General features: G+C 37.3%; 1 protein-coding gene across 7 annotated transcripts in view; it reads right to left on the bottom strand.

Annotated features, from left to right (window-relative positions):
* The window catches only part of LOC136838893 (glutamate receptor ionotropic, kainate 2-like), a 563,239-nt gene that overhangs the window by 61,579 nt on the left and 484,160 nt on the right, over positions 1-17,500 (bottom strand). The window lies entirely within an intron of this gene.

Raw genomic sequence — 17,500 nt, forward strand, 5'->3', positions numbered from 1 at the left:
TGCATATGTCTTTCTATTGCTTTAAAAGTGTTTGAAATGAATGAATTTTCTAAGTGTGATTTTATGGCTAAATATTGTTTACATATTCTAAGGAGAAGTAAGTTTTTTTGGAGATGACAGAGCTGTTCTTAGCTAAATCTAATTTAAAACAGAAAAAACCAAATATCAGCGAAAAATGAAAAAAATGAAAGAAATTTATTTCCTTTAAGAATTACAAGAACTTTTAAAACAAACACAAAGGAAAAAAACATTTTGAAAATCCAGTCAAAAACCAGGAAGAAGTAGTAAAGTAAACCGTGAAAACCTAAATTTGAGAAAATGATCGTGACAATGACGTTGGGTCACAAGCGGCTGGGGGGAAATGGTCTGCTCTCGGGGAATGTGTTGTCCTTTTTAGAATTGTCTTCCAGCATTCCTTCATCCTTTACAGATTCAACCTAAATTGAATTAACATGTTTATTCCATTTAGTGGACTAATACCACTAAGGCGCAAGTAACTTCGTACTTATCAATTATATGATATCCATAACCTAGGAGCATGACTACATAATAGTCTCCTCGCACTAACCTGGCGGAGAAGCCCCGCCCACCATTGCAACTGAATAGCTTGCAGGATTCGCCAGTATTGTATCTATTTCTAATTTAACCATTAACAAGCATACAAAATACAGCATATCATTACAAAAATCTTGATGTAATATATAAATTTCTATTCTTTCTGCATAGTTGTTGTCACTGAAATACTTGTCATTGTATAAAAACACACGAAAAGAAAAAAAAAAGTGCAACTGTATGCAAAGAAAGGGGAGGCGCGCTGGTTAACGGAACAGCCATTGTTTTGGCGACAACACAAATAATTATTTTTACTGATTAACTAATTTTGAATTTGTATTTGAATTTATGTTTGGGTTTAATCGCAAGAGCAAATACTCTTTGGTTTAAGGTGATCTAAAATTAATTTGCTATAGGACTACGTAAATTTTATGCTATTTTCGAGCTAATTGAAGGGGAAATATAAAAGCTACATAGTTTTTAATGTATTTATTAAGTAATAATAATACTGAATCGGGAAATATATGTCGAAAAATCATATGTATGTATCTTTTCTATAAGCCAAGAAACATGTATTAAAATGACATAACGTTAAAGTTATAATTTAAAAGTGAATGTTAGCAAACGAAGGCAATCAACCACATATAGGCCTATAGCCTACAGCTTCATTTACAATACGAATGCATAAATTCATAAACAAACCTCATAATATAATTGCTTAAATGTATAGACGCATAAAACAAAGGGTAAATAAAGAAGAGATATAATTTTTGGTTTATACAATTATTGAAACTAGACCCATACGACGCTACCAATCGGCTCCGCCAGATTCAGCCACTTAACCAATGAATTTTAGTAAATAGCCTAACCGATCTGTGAACCGCAACTATCTCCAAGTATTCTAAATTCTGGCGATGATAACTTTCTGAGTTTGACTACATATGGAATAAGCACTCTAGTAACTCTAGTTCTGCTCTGTGATAAAATCCTATACTGGTACTCAATATTGTCCTTGGATAAACAAAAAAAAAAAAATAAGATAAAAATAAAATAAAAAAAACGAATAAAACAAAACGGATGGAAGAAAATGCCTCGTTTTAGACCAGTTTTTTTTTTCATTATTTGTTCGGAGATATCTAACACTTTTCTGAAAGTTTACACATCTTTGTTGAACTGGATCAAACCTTCCATTCCTAACCAACCATCTACGGACACAGGTGGCCTTTAACAACTGGATTGGAACTGGAGAGCTGGGGAAAATTATTAATAGACCTACTATGGGTAATGCTTACCTAGCCTTCCTCCTCCGATCGCTCATTATGAATATAAATATAAAAAGACACCTTTACTTTGTGTTAGATTACGCAGGAAATTAAATAGGTAAATATATGAAGCTATGTAAGTATTTACCTTCAAATGGGGTGAAAAATATCAGAAATTTGTTGACGTCAATGAAATCAGCTGTTTCATTAACCAGCACGCCTACCCTTTCTTTGCATACAGTTGCACTCGTTTTTTTCTTCGTTTTTTATACAATGACAACTGTTTCAGTGACAGCAACTATGCAGAAAGAATAGAAATTTCTATATTACATCAAGCCTTTGTAATGATATGCTATATTTTGTATGCTTGTTACTGATTAAATTCGAAATAGATACAATACTGACGAACCCTGCAATCCATGCAGTTATAGTGCGAGGAGGCTATAATTTAGCAAAGTTGTCATTACGCAACACCTTTCTTTTTTCCTGAAAAGTTTACAGTACTTGATCATTATCAAGTACTGTAAATTTGGACTATGTGCAGTTCATTTTATTCTGATAATTCTCGTAATTGTGCATTTTTTTTTTTCGAAACGCCTAGGACATGCGACATTATTTGCAGTTTTTATATTTTCTCGTGTCATAAAAACGTTTTCAACGTCACACGAATGTTTTTGGTTTCATGGATATGAGATTTTCTTTCCTGTGCGCCCTTGTGAATAATGTGTGGTGGAGGTGGACGGTGCTGGTGGAAAGGGAGGCAGGTGAACCTTTGTTGGAGGGAGCTGGCTGACATAATGGTACCCCCTGTTGCTTTATCTTTTATCTGTTCTAATTTTATTCTCTCTACTTCGGCCCCCCGCCCCCCCAACACCTTTCTGTGAATATTCTGCACATTGTTTCTTGCTTAGAATATGCCGGGGAATATTCCAAACACTTCGTAGCAGCGAGAGAGAGCAGACGACGTACCAGACCTGTCATTTTAGCAGTCGATAATGCACACAATCTACAGCCGCTCCAACGCTCTGATCTCCCTCGCAGTTGCCGGCATGGTAGTCATCCTTTCCGTAGACAGAACTCCCTTTCACAAGATGTCGAGTTTTCCATTAATTGTTCGTGCACCCTTGCCCTTGTGATTTTAAACCTCATAGAAGATAAGTAGATAACACTTTTTCACTATTCCGAAGACCAGTCCGTGTTGAAATGGTTTTTTTTTTTTTTTAGATTATTTGAATTTTAAGCGCCAAAACATAATGGTTACGCATGAATTACCAATTAATGACAACCTTGTTTCCTTGATACTAATATTTGGAGGAACAGATTAGTATTTAGCACATTTATTTACCAAAAACTAACATTCACGGGCCTATGTACTAAATTCACCCTCATTCCTCGCAGTATCGAAAAATCTCGTCTGCATTTTAACATACAACCTCAGTCTTCACCAAAACTGACATTATAAAAAATCTGCTTCATAACAATATATATTTTCCTATATATTTTACAAATATAGAGGAAAGATGGTTAACAAACTCATTCTGTCATTACAGGGAAGCCAGAACAACCAAGTCTGGCCCATTGTTCCTTAATTGGGAGGATACAGTTTCAAAATTCAAAACCATCTCAGGAAACCTGGCCTTGAATTTTACCTGAAAGTTGCGTTAAAAGTGCTTTTTCTCTCTCTACCTGTGTGAATGAATTTTCTTGTTTAAAGATAAGGTTTCATATGATGTTTGTTTGGGTGTCATTTATAAATATACTGTAAGCGTGATTGCTGTAATTCATCATGTATCGCAAACCGAGAAAGGCACTACTGGACAATATTGTCTGAGCACTTCAGGGGTTCTTTAAGAATTGGTAATTACATAGCAAGACTACCTCATACAGCCATCGGGAATTGCAACGGTAATTCATACACGGAGTTCCCATATTACCATGATTTATTGTTGAGATCTGATCGGCTTTTGATACAATGTGTGGACGAAAATCAGTGCCTCTGACCACGTGGTTCAGGTGACGCCGGTGATGCGCAAGGACATTGTCGAGGGATGCTTCATGATGACCTGCCGATCAAAGGAGCTAAATCCGGTGTGGCAGAACAGGGCTCCCACTCATAAAACGCAAAGAAAATGCAAGGAATAACACGTGTTTCTGGGCCATGTAGGCAGCTTTACAATTAAATACATTTTTAAAATTTGTAATGAACCAGGACATATTGGAAATAATGATATGATAATAGTAAATATTTGACTGTTCTATATTACAATAAAATGTTTACAGTGATAAGTCACAGAGATACGAACAGCCTTAAAATTAAACAAAAAGGAAATCACGGATGCTGGGCAATAACATGTGCAGCTGCTGTTCCACACCATTGCCACGCAGTATGTTCTTGGTGCTGAAATGGTATTAGGTCGTGAGGGATGGTGGCAAAAACAAAGGATGTGTAGATACCATAAAAGAAGACACATTTGAACTCTCAAATTTTTGTAGTTTTTCCAATTTTTTTTCTGGGTGACTAGTATCACTGACAAGGAAGAATTTGCCTGGTGTGGAAAGTGGGTTGTCAAACATTATTTCTTTTTTAGACCCAGGAGGACTCAGGATAGTTATGCTTTCCAGTTGGGGCAAGTATATCTGGTGATGAGTGCCAACCTGAAGGATCAGTGGGATTTTTTCTCCATGCTGTTGGCGGCAGTGTTGTATTCAGTTTGCTGGTGTCCCAGGATTCTGTTGCAATTGTTGAACATTCGTGGGTCTTACCAATGAAATGGATTGCTGCTTGGGGACCATGGGAATTGGGTCCCATTTGGAAGGCCATGTTCACTAGGTGGCATGAGTGATGCCTATGAGGAGCCTGTAATGCCTGAGGAACTCGACACTGAGTATGAAATCCCAACTGTATTTTTTTCCCATGAGGTTCCATGGCCATAAAATGTTTTGGGGCAGCCACTACGTACACCTGGGTGTATCTTGTGGGCATCAGCAGTTGTCTTTTGATGCAGGTACTGTTCATTTGAATGATCTTGTATCTAGAGGCATAACTGGTGACATCTATTTGGACTGCAGTGGCCATCATTATTTTCTGAGGGCAGCTGCCTTGCTCATCTTTTTTCCAGCCGTTCCCAGGGGTACACTCCTGGCCAAGTTTTCGAATTTATAATGGTAAAAACATAGTATGGGCAGCTGGGGACACCCCTTCAGTCAGGTTTTGAGCAGCTGCCTTTGTCCGGTGTTGGCCTCTCTGGCTTTGTAAATTGTGTGGGAAGTATGTAGCGAGCCTTGGAGGCCTATAATAACCTATCTGCCATGGGTGTACCTTTGACACTGGGAAGGATGGTGCAGATGTTGGCAGGGGCAATGGCAAAGTCAAATCTTCATGGCAAGGTCAACCTTCTACGACTAGTTGTCTGTGCTGAGCTCTGGCAGTGTGATGGGAGGTCAGAACTCATATCACGATGCCCTTACTGAAGTGTAACCAAGTGGTATGTTGAGGAGATTGAGGGGCATGTTTGTTGCAGGTGGGTGGCAGCGAGGAAAACTCAAGGAACAGGAACTGATAGAGTTCTTCATCGGCGATCCTTTCCCCTGTGTGTGTCTTGCCAGTGCATGATGAGGAGAGAAAAATATATATTTAAGGCAGAACTGTATTTTTGCTCTCCAGAACCAGACAGATGGTTCAGTCAATGAAAAAGAGGCCCATGGAATTTCACTGTATTTATGTTCAAACTTTCATCTTATGATATCTCATGTATGCTTCAGCCTTTTCAGAATCATTCCTAACAATTAGGCTCAGGCATATTACTTTGATGTAAAAATGATGTTTTTAATGCCCTCGAGGGAGACCTAGGTAGGACTTGAGCACTGTATTTAGAATCTTTAGTCACTAGAGATTTAGCGAAAGTACCAAGCTTTTGTCTAACAGTTTGTAAAAGTAAATCATATACTGGATGCCCAGAGTAGACTGATTTATTAACAAGATTAGATCCACTTTTGATACTGTGTACAGATGGAACAGTAGTGTCTCAGATCAAGTGGTCCAGGTGACAAGGGTGATGCACAAGTAAGTTATTACCTGCCAATCTTACCAATAGTTAATTTTTTTTTATTCCAGCCACTTCAAGAAATAACTTCAACCTGACCAGAATGGAGGTAATTTTTCATCATCGACAGAAGCCAACTCTGGGCAGAATATACTTTCGATCATGTTGTTTGATTCTAATTTTATTTTTGTAAGAGTCGGCAGCACTGGCCTATTTGCTTTATTGCTTTACTTGCATATCAGTTTTATTGTGAACATTTCATATTTAAGGAAATTTCTTTTAACTTCAGTTTATTTTAATTCACTGATGGTGAAAGAAGTTTTCCCAAAAGCTAAACAATAATGATTATCATCACTGCTCTGGTTTTTATCTTGTATATATGTACATATTTATGTAGAATCTACTGGTCACTTTTTACCAAATACATATGTATATATATATGATATATATACCTGTATATATATATTATCTATATATTTACATATATATATGTATATATATACACATATATATATATATATATATATATATATCTATATATTATTTATATATATACATATATATGTATATATATACATATATATATATATATATATATATATATATATATATATATACACATATATATATGTTGCTGTTCGACCTCCCTTCCTTGCCTCTTAGTAGAATAGTGGATTAAATTTCTATTAAAGCTAGGAAGACAATGTAGATTTCTTGCATGACAAAGAGTAAGGCAGGAAGAAGCAGATGTTGTTTTTAAACTAAGATAGCCAGCCGATCGATGGGTGGGGATTTTAACTCAGAGTATCATAAAGAGGGATAGGTTTTGCTAGGTCAGACCTTAGATATACTGTTCCTAAACCTTACTTTTCTTTGATCTATGTTCTGGCGAGCCTTTGTCATTTTCCAGACGAGGCTCGAAACCAAGCCCCAAAGTAGGCTTTTGGGGGGGGCGGGGGGAGGAGCTTGAAGCAAGCAATCGAAGCCAACCCCACATCGCGAGACTCTCAGTCTAGCTTTGACCACTACCGGTTGAGCTCAGGATTCTTTCTGAGCACTCTTTGTTTCTCCCCCTTTGTCTCCATCATCTGTTATTCCAAACGGACCAAGGACTCTTGATGCAACTGATCACTGCATTATCTAACCCAGTGGTAAGACAGACTGTGACAATTACTCCCAATTTTCTTTCCCTTCAACTGAATCTCTCATTTTCCTTGTTCAAATTTTCATCTCTTAAGCAGTCCCTACCAAGAAACCCTAGTAAAGCATATCCCATTTATGAAGTCATATATTGTCTAGTGAAATCACATAACTTACCTTCTGTGGTGTTAAAAGTAATATTCTTGTTATAAAATTCATCCCTTGTGATTAACTGATGACAAGTGAGAGCTTCTTTAGTGCAAGATTGTTATCTGGATACTTATTTTCCAGTCGTGTGTATACCTTGAACCTGGACATTCCCTCTTGCTTGGAGAACAATCCTCATCATCAGTGCCAAGAAGCTATAGTTCAACATTCACTGCATTCAGCTGCCTCATAATAGTGATTGAAGAGGCTTATTAAACCTGTTGCTATCATTACATTTAGCATTGGTGTGTCTGTCCTGGTTTGGACTAATGTTTTGAGTTGCTGTTAGTTCCTGTGAATAATACATTTTCTTTTATTTTACTTTTGTTGAAACTAGTTTTCCAGCAAGTTCACTTGATTAATCCATGTGGTTGTGTAAGAAACTTCTATTTTATAATACTAGTTTTCAGCTGGCGACCTAATCCATTTCATTATCTGTCCTTTAGAGCTTTATTTGGCCTTAACTGGCAGAATATAACTCCAATGAATTAATTCTTAAAATAAATAACCAACCGACCAACATCAAGATATATATATATATATATATATATATATATATATATATATATATATATATATATATATATATATATATATATATATATATATATATATATATATGTATATATATATATATATATATATATATATATATATATATATATATATATATATATATATATATAAACTGACAAACCACATCATATATATATATATATATATATATATATATATATATATATATATATATATATATATATATATATATATATATATATAACAAACCCATCACAATATATATATATATATATATATATATATATACATATATATATATATATATATATATATATATATATATATATATATATATATATATATATATATATATATATATATGCAGTTATATCTCGAACTTACTTAAGGTGTGGTTCCAGAGCCCCTAGCGCAAAGCAAGGATTCGCATAAGTTTGGTACGGTCACTAAAAATGCTAATAAATGCATATTTCTAGAGTTTAAACACTAAATATGACCCTAATCATGCTTCCAAAGTATTAAGCTAACTCTTAAATTAAATTAAAGTTACTGTAATTCCATTTAAAAGTTAGCTAACATTACCCTTAAAGAATAAATAAATGGTTGACGTAAAAATAGAGTGAAGTATCGTAATGGAAACTGCGTTTGCCACTCTAGCACATTTACAGTAGGTACGTATGTATACTAATGTTACCTCTAATTCTTGGGATGCCATTTTCTTTTTCACTCACACAGTAAAAGATGTTTTCTTTGTGTCACTAGGTAAACTTCATAAGACAGTCATAATGAAGATACAATTCAATAAAAAAAAAAAAAAAAAAATGTACGTAATGTTCATAGAGGGTACAGGTAAAATTCAAACAGTTTAAAATTATGTACTGTACAGGTAAAGCTGTACAGAGAAATAATAAGTTGTAAAAATATGTGTGAGCACTAACTATGAGAGAGAGAGAGAGAGAGAGAGAGAGAGAGAGAGAGAGAGAGAGAGAGAGAGAGAGAGAGAGAAATACATATGCATTTAAAAATATTGGACTGTAATACAAATTTTCCATACTGATTTTACACTTAAAAGCATGAAAACTTATAAATACTTCAAAAACTAAACAAACACTTTCTGCAGGAGTATCCCATCGTTGAAAAGTGCAGTAACTTTGCGAATGGGTATCACATCTTGTAAAAGTACACTAACTGTAATACAGATTACACCAGCACTTTTCTCCGAGGTCAACAAAGTAATTATCACAGAACGACACTAATACCATTCTTAGTTATGTCTCTGATATGTTTTAGTATGTTAAAAAATTTATTTTATCAATCCAACGCAACTGAACAACCTCATCTCAACGTCATGTGAGGTCCCAGTAACAAAGACTTTGCAAATGGGTATAATACAGTAACTGTACTGCCTTTGTATCATATTTATGTACAAAAATAAAAATAATACAAATTTTCCATACCGATTTTACACTTAAAAGCATGAAAATTATAAATGTCCTTCAAAAATTAAACAAACACTTTCTGCAGGGATATCATCTTTGAAAGTGCAGTAGCTTTGTGAATGGGCATCACATCTTGTAAAAGTACACTAACTGTACGTGCTATAATTGCCTTTGTATCATATTTATGCATGTAAAAAAATAAAAATAATATACTTTTTATACAGATTTTACACATAAAAGCATGAACACTTATAAACTACATCAAAAGTTAAACATAAACACTTCTACAGGGTTTCTCGAGAATTTCTCAGATTCGTGTGTCTGTGAAAAAATTGTGTATGCCAATTAGTTAGGTTCCAATGAGAAGTTCACGTGTCTGTAAATTCGTGCAACTGAAAACACTTAAGAGCTAGGTATTACTGTGTATATATATATATATATATATATATATATATATATATATATATATATATATATATATATATATATATACATATACATACATACATGTTTATATGTGTATATATATTATATATATACATATTTATGTATGTGTATATACAGTATATACATTATATATATATATATATATATATATATATATATATATATATATATATATATATATATATATATATATATATATACCCAGTTTACATTGATTTACTGTGAAGATTTGATCCACTTTTGATGTAGTGTGAGACATAGAAGTGCTTATATTAGTAGTACTGGTGGTGATGTGGACCAGGTGATTGAGGTGATGCTGGCAATGCACAAGAATATGGTAATGAAGGTACCCTGTGACTGGCTGCCAACTTTACTGGTTAAACCAAAGTGCAACAGAGGAGAGTGGTCTGTACTGTTGCTGGCCATACAGGGTTCCCCCCAAAAACGACAAAGGGAGCTGAATACATGTGATGAACTACACGTGCCTCTGTACAGAGCAGGCAGTTTACAGTTATATACATGCTGGAATTTGTAATGCTTTAGGCAAAATGGGAAATAATTCAGTGTTATTTGCGGGGTCCAGGTGTGGACGAAGCCCTCCAGGCCAGGATAGGTAGGGGATGGTGCCTTAAGTTAGGTTAGGAAGGTAAGACCTGGTTAGCTCAGGCATTGGTATTCAAGAAAAGGTAAGGATCTCTCACACCTACCCCTGTCTCTTTGCTTTGCACCTGCTACCTAACCAGATCTTACCTTCCTAACCATATACTGTATATATATATATATATATATATATATATATATATATATATATATATATATATATATATATATATATATATATATATATATATATATATATATATATATATATATATATATATATATATATATATATATATATATATATATATATATATATATATATATATATATATATATATATATATATATATATATATATATATATATATATATATGTATATATATATATATATATATATATATATATATATATATATATATATATATATATATATATTATATATATATATATATAGAGAGAGAGAGAGAGCAGATGCAAAGTAAGGAGACAGGGTAGGTATGAGAGATCCTTACCTTTCCTTGAATATCATATCCTGATCTAACCAGATCTTACCTTCCTAACCTAACTTAGGGCACTGTGCCCTAACCTGGCCTGGAGGGCTTCGCCGACCCCTGGACCCCTTAAGTAACACTGAATTATTTCCCATCTTGTCTGAAGCATTACAGATTCCAGCATGCATATAACTGTAAACTGCCTGCACTGCACAGAGGCACGTGTCATTCATCACATGTATTCCATTCCCTTTGTCTTTTTTGAGGGGGGGGGAACTCTGCATGGCCAGCAATAGTATGGACCACTCTCCTCTGTTGCATTTTGGTTTAACCAGCAAAGTTGGCAGCCAGTCACAGGGTACCTTCACTACCATATTCCTGTGCATTGCCAGCTTCACTTCAATCACCTGACCCAGGTCACCACCAGTACTACTAATATAACCACTTTTATGTCTTCACACTATATCAAAAGTGGCTCATATCTTCACAGTAAATCAATGTAAACTGGGCATCCTATGTATGAGTTGACCTTTCCACGGTCATGATTTCTTCTTATGTCTTGGAAAAAATGAAGATGTTAACTTTACAGAGGTAGAAGGGGAGGTCCCAGTGGATGCCATCCATCAGTCACCAGAAAGTTGTGGCTGAGTTTCAGAGGCCTAACAATGAATAGTGGAAGGTGTGTGTCCTAAATGATTGCTGTTTTCTAAATGTCTTCTTTGTGTACCAGGACATGAAAAAGTTGGACAAGATTTCTGCACTGTGGAAGGTGTAGGTGATGTCTGCCATGTTTGGGAGCATAGCTCATGATGGTTGAGCTTTGTTTGGAGGCTGAGGTGCCTGTAATCTCTGCATGGAACTCATCTAGTTTCTTCACCCTGTGGAGCAGTGACGCTCAAGGGCCAGAGGCCTTATGTCAAAAGCCCAACCTTTCCATCTCCACAAGATCCTAGATTCTTTGGGAATAGGCAGTGAAACTCAAAAGAGAAGGGTGGACTCACTGTTTTTATGTTTTGCTGGGTCCCATGATTTGCAGGGATGCCGGGCATCTGTTTTAGTTCCACCTGGGAACATCAGGAAACTCATGTAGAAGGGGGGTGTATATCCCTGAGGCCTACTGCAGATATAAGCAGATGCTTGGGACCGAAGGTTAGCAGGGTCATCAGAAAGCAAATCAAGTCCAAGAGGTGATGGTGAATGACGTCAATTAGTTTACAAGGGAACTGGTACTGATTTTTGGGGGTGCCTTGTACATCTGCAATGAAGTTTTACTAGTATTTCTGTCCCATGAGGTGGAAGGAGAGCTGCTGGTGTCCATACAATGGTATTGGGTTCCAATTTGCTGCTACTAGATGCAGCTTGGTGTTTTGTGGTGGTGTTGATCTTCTTTCAATGCAGGCAGGATGAATCTGAGGGCACTTGCAACCCAGGCTTCTGTTGTGACTGTGGCAGCCATTGTTATTTTCTTGTTTATTTTCATCCTCTTGCAACTACGGATGCAGTTCTTAGTTGCCTTTCTTTATGTGACATTGGCTTGTGTGTCATTGCTTTGGTACTGGTTGTTTTCTCCTCTGGCTTCATAGATTGCATGAACAGTGTGTTGTCAGGCCTTGGACATTGCCTGGAGGGACCACCATGAGGCTCTTTCAGCATTCAGGAGGTTGGCTCAGATGTTTGTTGCCAAGTGATGTTACTGTATTTCCCTTGCCAGGTTGATCTTTAACTTCCTGTCTGTGCTTAGTTCCAGCAACATCATGAGGGATTCAAGTTTATTCCAGGAAACCCTCCCATCTTGTCTTCCAGTGGTGTGTTCAGTGAAACCCTAGTCACAATGAAGCTCTAATGGGTTTATGACTAGATCCTAGCTTATTTCTAGGCACTCTCGACTGTGGACCTACTGGAAACCTGCCGGCTGCTGGGTAATTTTTGGACATCAGGCAAGTGTCTGGTTCAAGTTAACATGGAGTTAGAATTAGTTCTGACTTTGGGCATCTGAATGTCATCACCTACAAATTAGCTGATGTCCTGCTGGTGTCTGGCTGGGCATCTAACTCATTGGTCGGGTGCCTGGTCAAATTTGGGTCAAGTAAATCTGTCCATATCTCTGCCATATTGGCACTAGCCAGATGCTAGCTGGGCTCCCGCCTCGCACCTGGCCGACTTCCTGGTTCCTGGTCAGATATTGGCCAAACAATGGCCAGTGCTTGTCTGATGTGTCAGATGCCCAGCTGGACATTGACAAGACATCAGCCAGTTTGCAGGCGATAACATTCAGATGCCCAACATTGGAACTAATTTTAACTCTGCATTAAAATGAACCAGGAACTCATGCAATGCCCAAAAATGACCTGGCAGCTGGCAGATGACCTGTGGGCCCCTCAGCTGAAGTGCCTTGAAATATGCCTGGACCTAGTTGTAAACCCACTGGGGCTTAATTGTAGCTGGGTGTGGTTAAAAGGGCAAGCTGAACGCTCATCTGAAGCTATTGTGACTGCTGCTAAGATAGACCACTGATACAACTCATAGTACAATTGAAGTGAACTGAAACTGGCCAATGCAACCACCTAACTCAACGAAGAACTTCCTTTCTCAACTGCCATCTCCTAAGCCTCAACAACAAATGCACATGCACTACTTCTACCTCCTACCTCTTCAACTCCTTCTCCTCCTTCTACTACTACTACTTCTTCTTCTTCCTTCAGCCACACTCCTCCATGATTTACATATCAATGACTCACATAATCCCGCATTCACACAGGAAGCCACCACTGTTGAACCATCCTGGAGGACTCAGGCATGTCAAGCCTGCTCATTCACATCTGATTCACTCTTTGACTCATCATCTTCATCACAACCCCCACCCTATTCCTCATCACTTTCATCAAGAATCCTACGTATGTCTAATACATGACGAGGTAAACCATCAGCATCAACATTATTCTCTGACGTTACCTTTGTCACATGACCCCTTCCCCATTTAGAAGTGTACTTTGCATTAGGAGGCTTCACAAAAACTTCATCACCAACTTGTACAGCAGACTCAGCCATTCTATCAACCTTGTTCCTCACCTCTGGATGTCTCCAAGTATAGTTAAATAACATGTTACATGGAGCACTCTCAGCACTAACATCATTTTTTGCTGAAAGGTCCTTATTACTTCATGCTACTAAACACTTTATAGTGCAATGGTGACATTCAACAGTCCCATTACCAGAAGCTTGATATGCAGCTTGATAATGCCTCTCAATAATGACTCTCAATATTCTACGCTATGCATAACTTTTCAAGTTGAAGAGATCTGAATGCAGTACTGTTATCTAGAAGAATTTCATCAGGAGGCCCTCTCTCCTGACATGTCTGTACAAAATCTGAACAAATATCTCTGGCATTTTCTAACCCAGTCTCTCTCCAAACAGCAAATCTACTTGGCCCGCAGTCTACTCTTGTCAAATAGCAACTCCCTTTGTAATGTGTCATATCCATTGCTAGTCTACACCAATTTTTCTCTACACTTAACTCACCAGGGTCATGCTCAACAGATGCTGGATCAATCAACCTACACTGCAACCATGCACAAACGCATTTCTTAACATCATCTCTCGTCACTTCAGGATCAACTAACTGTGCTAAATAAAATGATCTGTCAACACCAATGTGTTGCTTATCATGCAACTTACTCAAACTCACTGCACACTTGGGCACCTGAAATTCATAAAAAAGCAACTCCTTCCTCACTCTGACTGGTCCATCAGATTTGTTTTGACAAGATTTTACCAATGTCACAATGACATCCAACTTATATTCATTAATTATATCTTTAATCACAGACAATCGGAGTTTCATCAACATCTCTGACATACCAGAAACCTTCACCCTAAAATCTCCAGTAAAGATTCCAAGCAACCAACTTGATACAGTTGCTGAAACTGTTATTATCTCAACAGACTTAAGATCCCATTTCATTCCTAAATTTATTCCTTTTATTGCATCTAATTCAACAACATTGATGCGAGCTGCATCGGCTGGCTTACGAAACCATGCCCCATCCTTAACAATTACTCCATTCATCTCCAAAGCCACATCTAAAACTAAGCTACTAGCATCACACCAAATTTTGCCAACTTTAACATCAGGAACAGGCAAATACCTGCAAACAGGGTCATCATCTTGCACCCTTTTAACCAACTCCTCCACCAACGACTGAGCCTTACCTCCAATCCAGTCATCCCAAGCATAACCCTCACTTATTCTCTTCACATAACTACACAACCCACAAAGCCATCCACAGACTGGATAATGCCCCACCAGCTTACCACAAACTTAAAATAAGTTTCTGAGTGATAATTTATCACTGCTCGCTGAAGGGATCAGATTACCACGTCTAAACTTCAGTCTTCCACTACCACCATGATAAAGAGACAATCCCAACACATGTCCACCATCCAGTGACTTTGGAATCTTTGTTTCTATCCCAAACTTACACAAATGAGAAATCATCTCTTCCACAGAAACGATATTTTCATTTACAATAATCTCATCTATGCAACTATCTGTACCACAACACACTTTCTCAACTCTTGATAGGACCTCTTTCAAAAACTTCAACATTATTTTAGGTGTGCAATTTAACCCAAAACCTAGTTTTGCTAAGTAGTATATCTTACCCTTACATGGTACCTGCTGATATGGCCATAAACCACTGTTAACTCTGATCTGAGAATAAGCAAACTTTGGATCAACTAGCTGTAATGGCCCTGGAATCTGCCACCAACAATGCATAGTATCATTAAGCTCTCAGAAATCTAATACTGGTCACACCTTGCTCTTATTAACCTGCTCTATGGCCATTAGTAGTATCAGACCCCATGGGCAGTGCTTTTAGCTAGTCTAAGCCACTCTTTTTCTCTCCAACTTTTGATTTCTTCATCAAATTTCTCTCTGATTGTAGGCAAACTAACCTCATTTTTATTCTGGTGGAATTCCATTTTTCCAGAGTCACGTTACCATCTAACATTCATCATCAAAAGTTGCCAAAAAGTGCTTATCTTCACCAATCATTCATTTTGGCAATGCAGTAAACCTTCCAGCACAAGCAAGATTCAGTTCACTTAGCTTTAATGTCTCCATCACTTCACCACTCCTCAAAAACCTCACCTGAACCCCAGTCACTACCACGCCCACCCAACCTCTCTACTGCATCCATACTTAGCACAACACCTACACCAACCAGCATGCCACCCAACACAACTTAACCTAAGAATAACTCTTCACTACCCACATGCAATGACAAAACTGATTCACCCTTACACAACCTCATGACCATCAACTGCATCTACCACATGCGACCTACCACTCTCGATCTTACAAACCCATGGAGCAACAACAGTTTTAGAAAACCAGGTGTCCAACAAACCATTCACCACCTGACCCTTCACACTAACCTTAATGACAGGAAGCACCATTAATGCTGACTTGGAGGAATTGCCAGTGCACCAGATCCTCTGACACCATTTCCATGTTTACCTTTTGAACAATTTCTAGCTAAGTGACCAACCTCACCACAACTATAACAGACAAAACTATGCTCAGAACAAAACCTAATCAAATGAGGTCCACCATTCCAAAAACATTTCAACTGCTGATTCACAAACACATTCATATCACTCACCACTTTCCCTTGAGGATTAGCTGTGCTTTTAGTAATTGCTATTATTGGCTTTTTCAACCAGTTCAGACATCAACACCCTCACATTATCAACAACGCTGTCAAGGTTGATTTTATCAACTCTTGAAACTGCACGAAGTTTGCATGACACAACTGCTGGCAACCGAACCACAAATGTCCTCAACAACAATGCATCAGAAGAAACACCTGCCAATCTTGCTAACCTTCACAAATCAGTCATATCCACATCAACTGGTTCATCACACCACACATGCTTAGCAATTGTTCATAAGCTTGAAATGGATTTAAGGCAAAAGCGTCAATCAATGCTGACTTAACTGACTCTGATGTCTTTTTCTTGTCATCACTTAATTTATTATACACAGATTATGCATTCCATTCCAAGAATAAAAGTATTATAACTTGTAGTTCCTTAATATCCTTAAGCCTAGCAACTATTTCAAGCTTTTCAAACCATTCTCCAACATCACTGGTTCCATCAAATGGACGTAATATGTCCATAATTTTAGCAGGTACCCCTGCCGATGTCATTCTGCCAAATGCCTAGATAGCTTGTGGCTAAAAAGACAAGTTGAACACTCATCTGAAGCAATCGTGACTGCTGTCAAGATAGACCATTGATACAACTTACAATACAACTGTACAGCTGAGGCAAACTGAAACTGGCCAGTGCAACCACCGGACTCAACGGATAGACTTCCTTTCTCAACTGCCCTTTTCTAAGTCTCAACAACAAATGCACACACACTACTTCCTCCTACCTCTTCACCTCCTTCTCCTTCTACCACTACTACTTCTTCTTCCTCCAACCACATGGGTACAGCCCTATCTGGTGTTTTTCTATGACCAGTACACACCGGCCGATGCCTAAAAATCAGGCACACTGGGTGGGTGCCAGGCTAAGTGTGACTTAGGCATAACTTGAGCCCCTATGGTGTGAAGGCAGGTGGGGATAGGAAGAAATCTGTAATAAAAAATGCATGTGGATCTTCATAGGTAATTCTCTCACTCTAAATGTCCAGCCAGCGTACAATGAGGGAAGAATAGGGTGTCTGGGATTGTTTCAAGGATAAAGTCTGCATTTTTTAAAA

The sequence above is a fragment of the Macrobrachium rosenbergii genome, chromosome 5, assembly GCF_040412425.1.
Source record: "Macrobrachium rosenbergii isolate ZJJX-2024 chromosome 5, ASM4041242v1, whole genome shotgun sequence".
Taxonomy (NCBI): Eukaryota; Metazoa; Arthropoda; class Malacostraca; order Decapoda; family Palaemonidae; genus Macrobrachium; species Macrobrachium rosenbergii.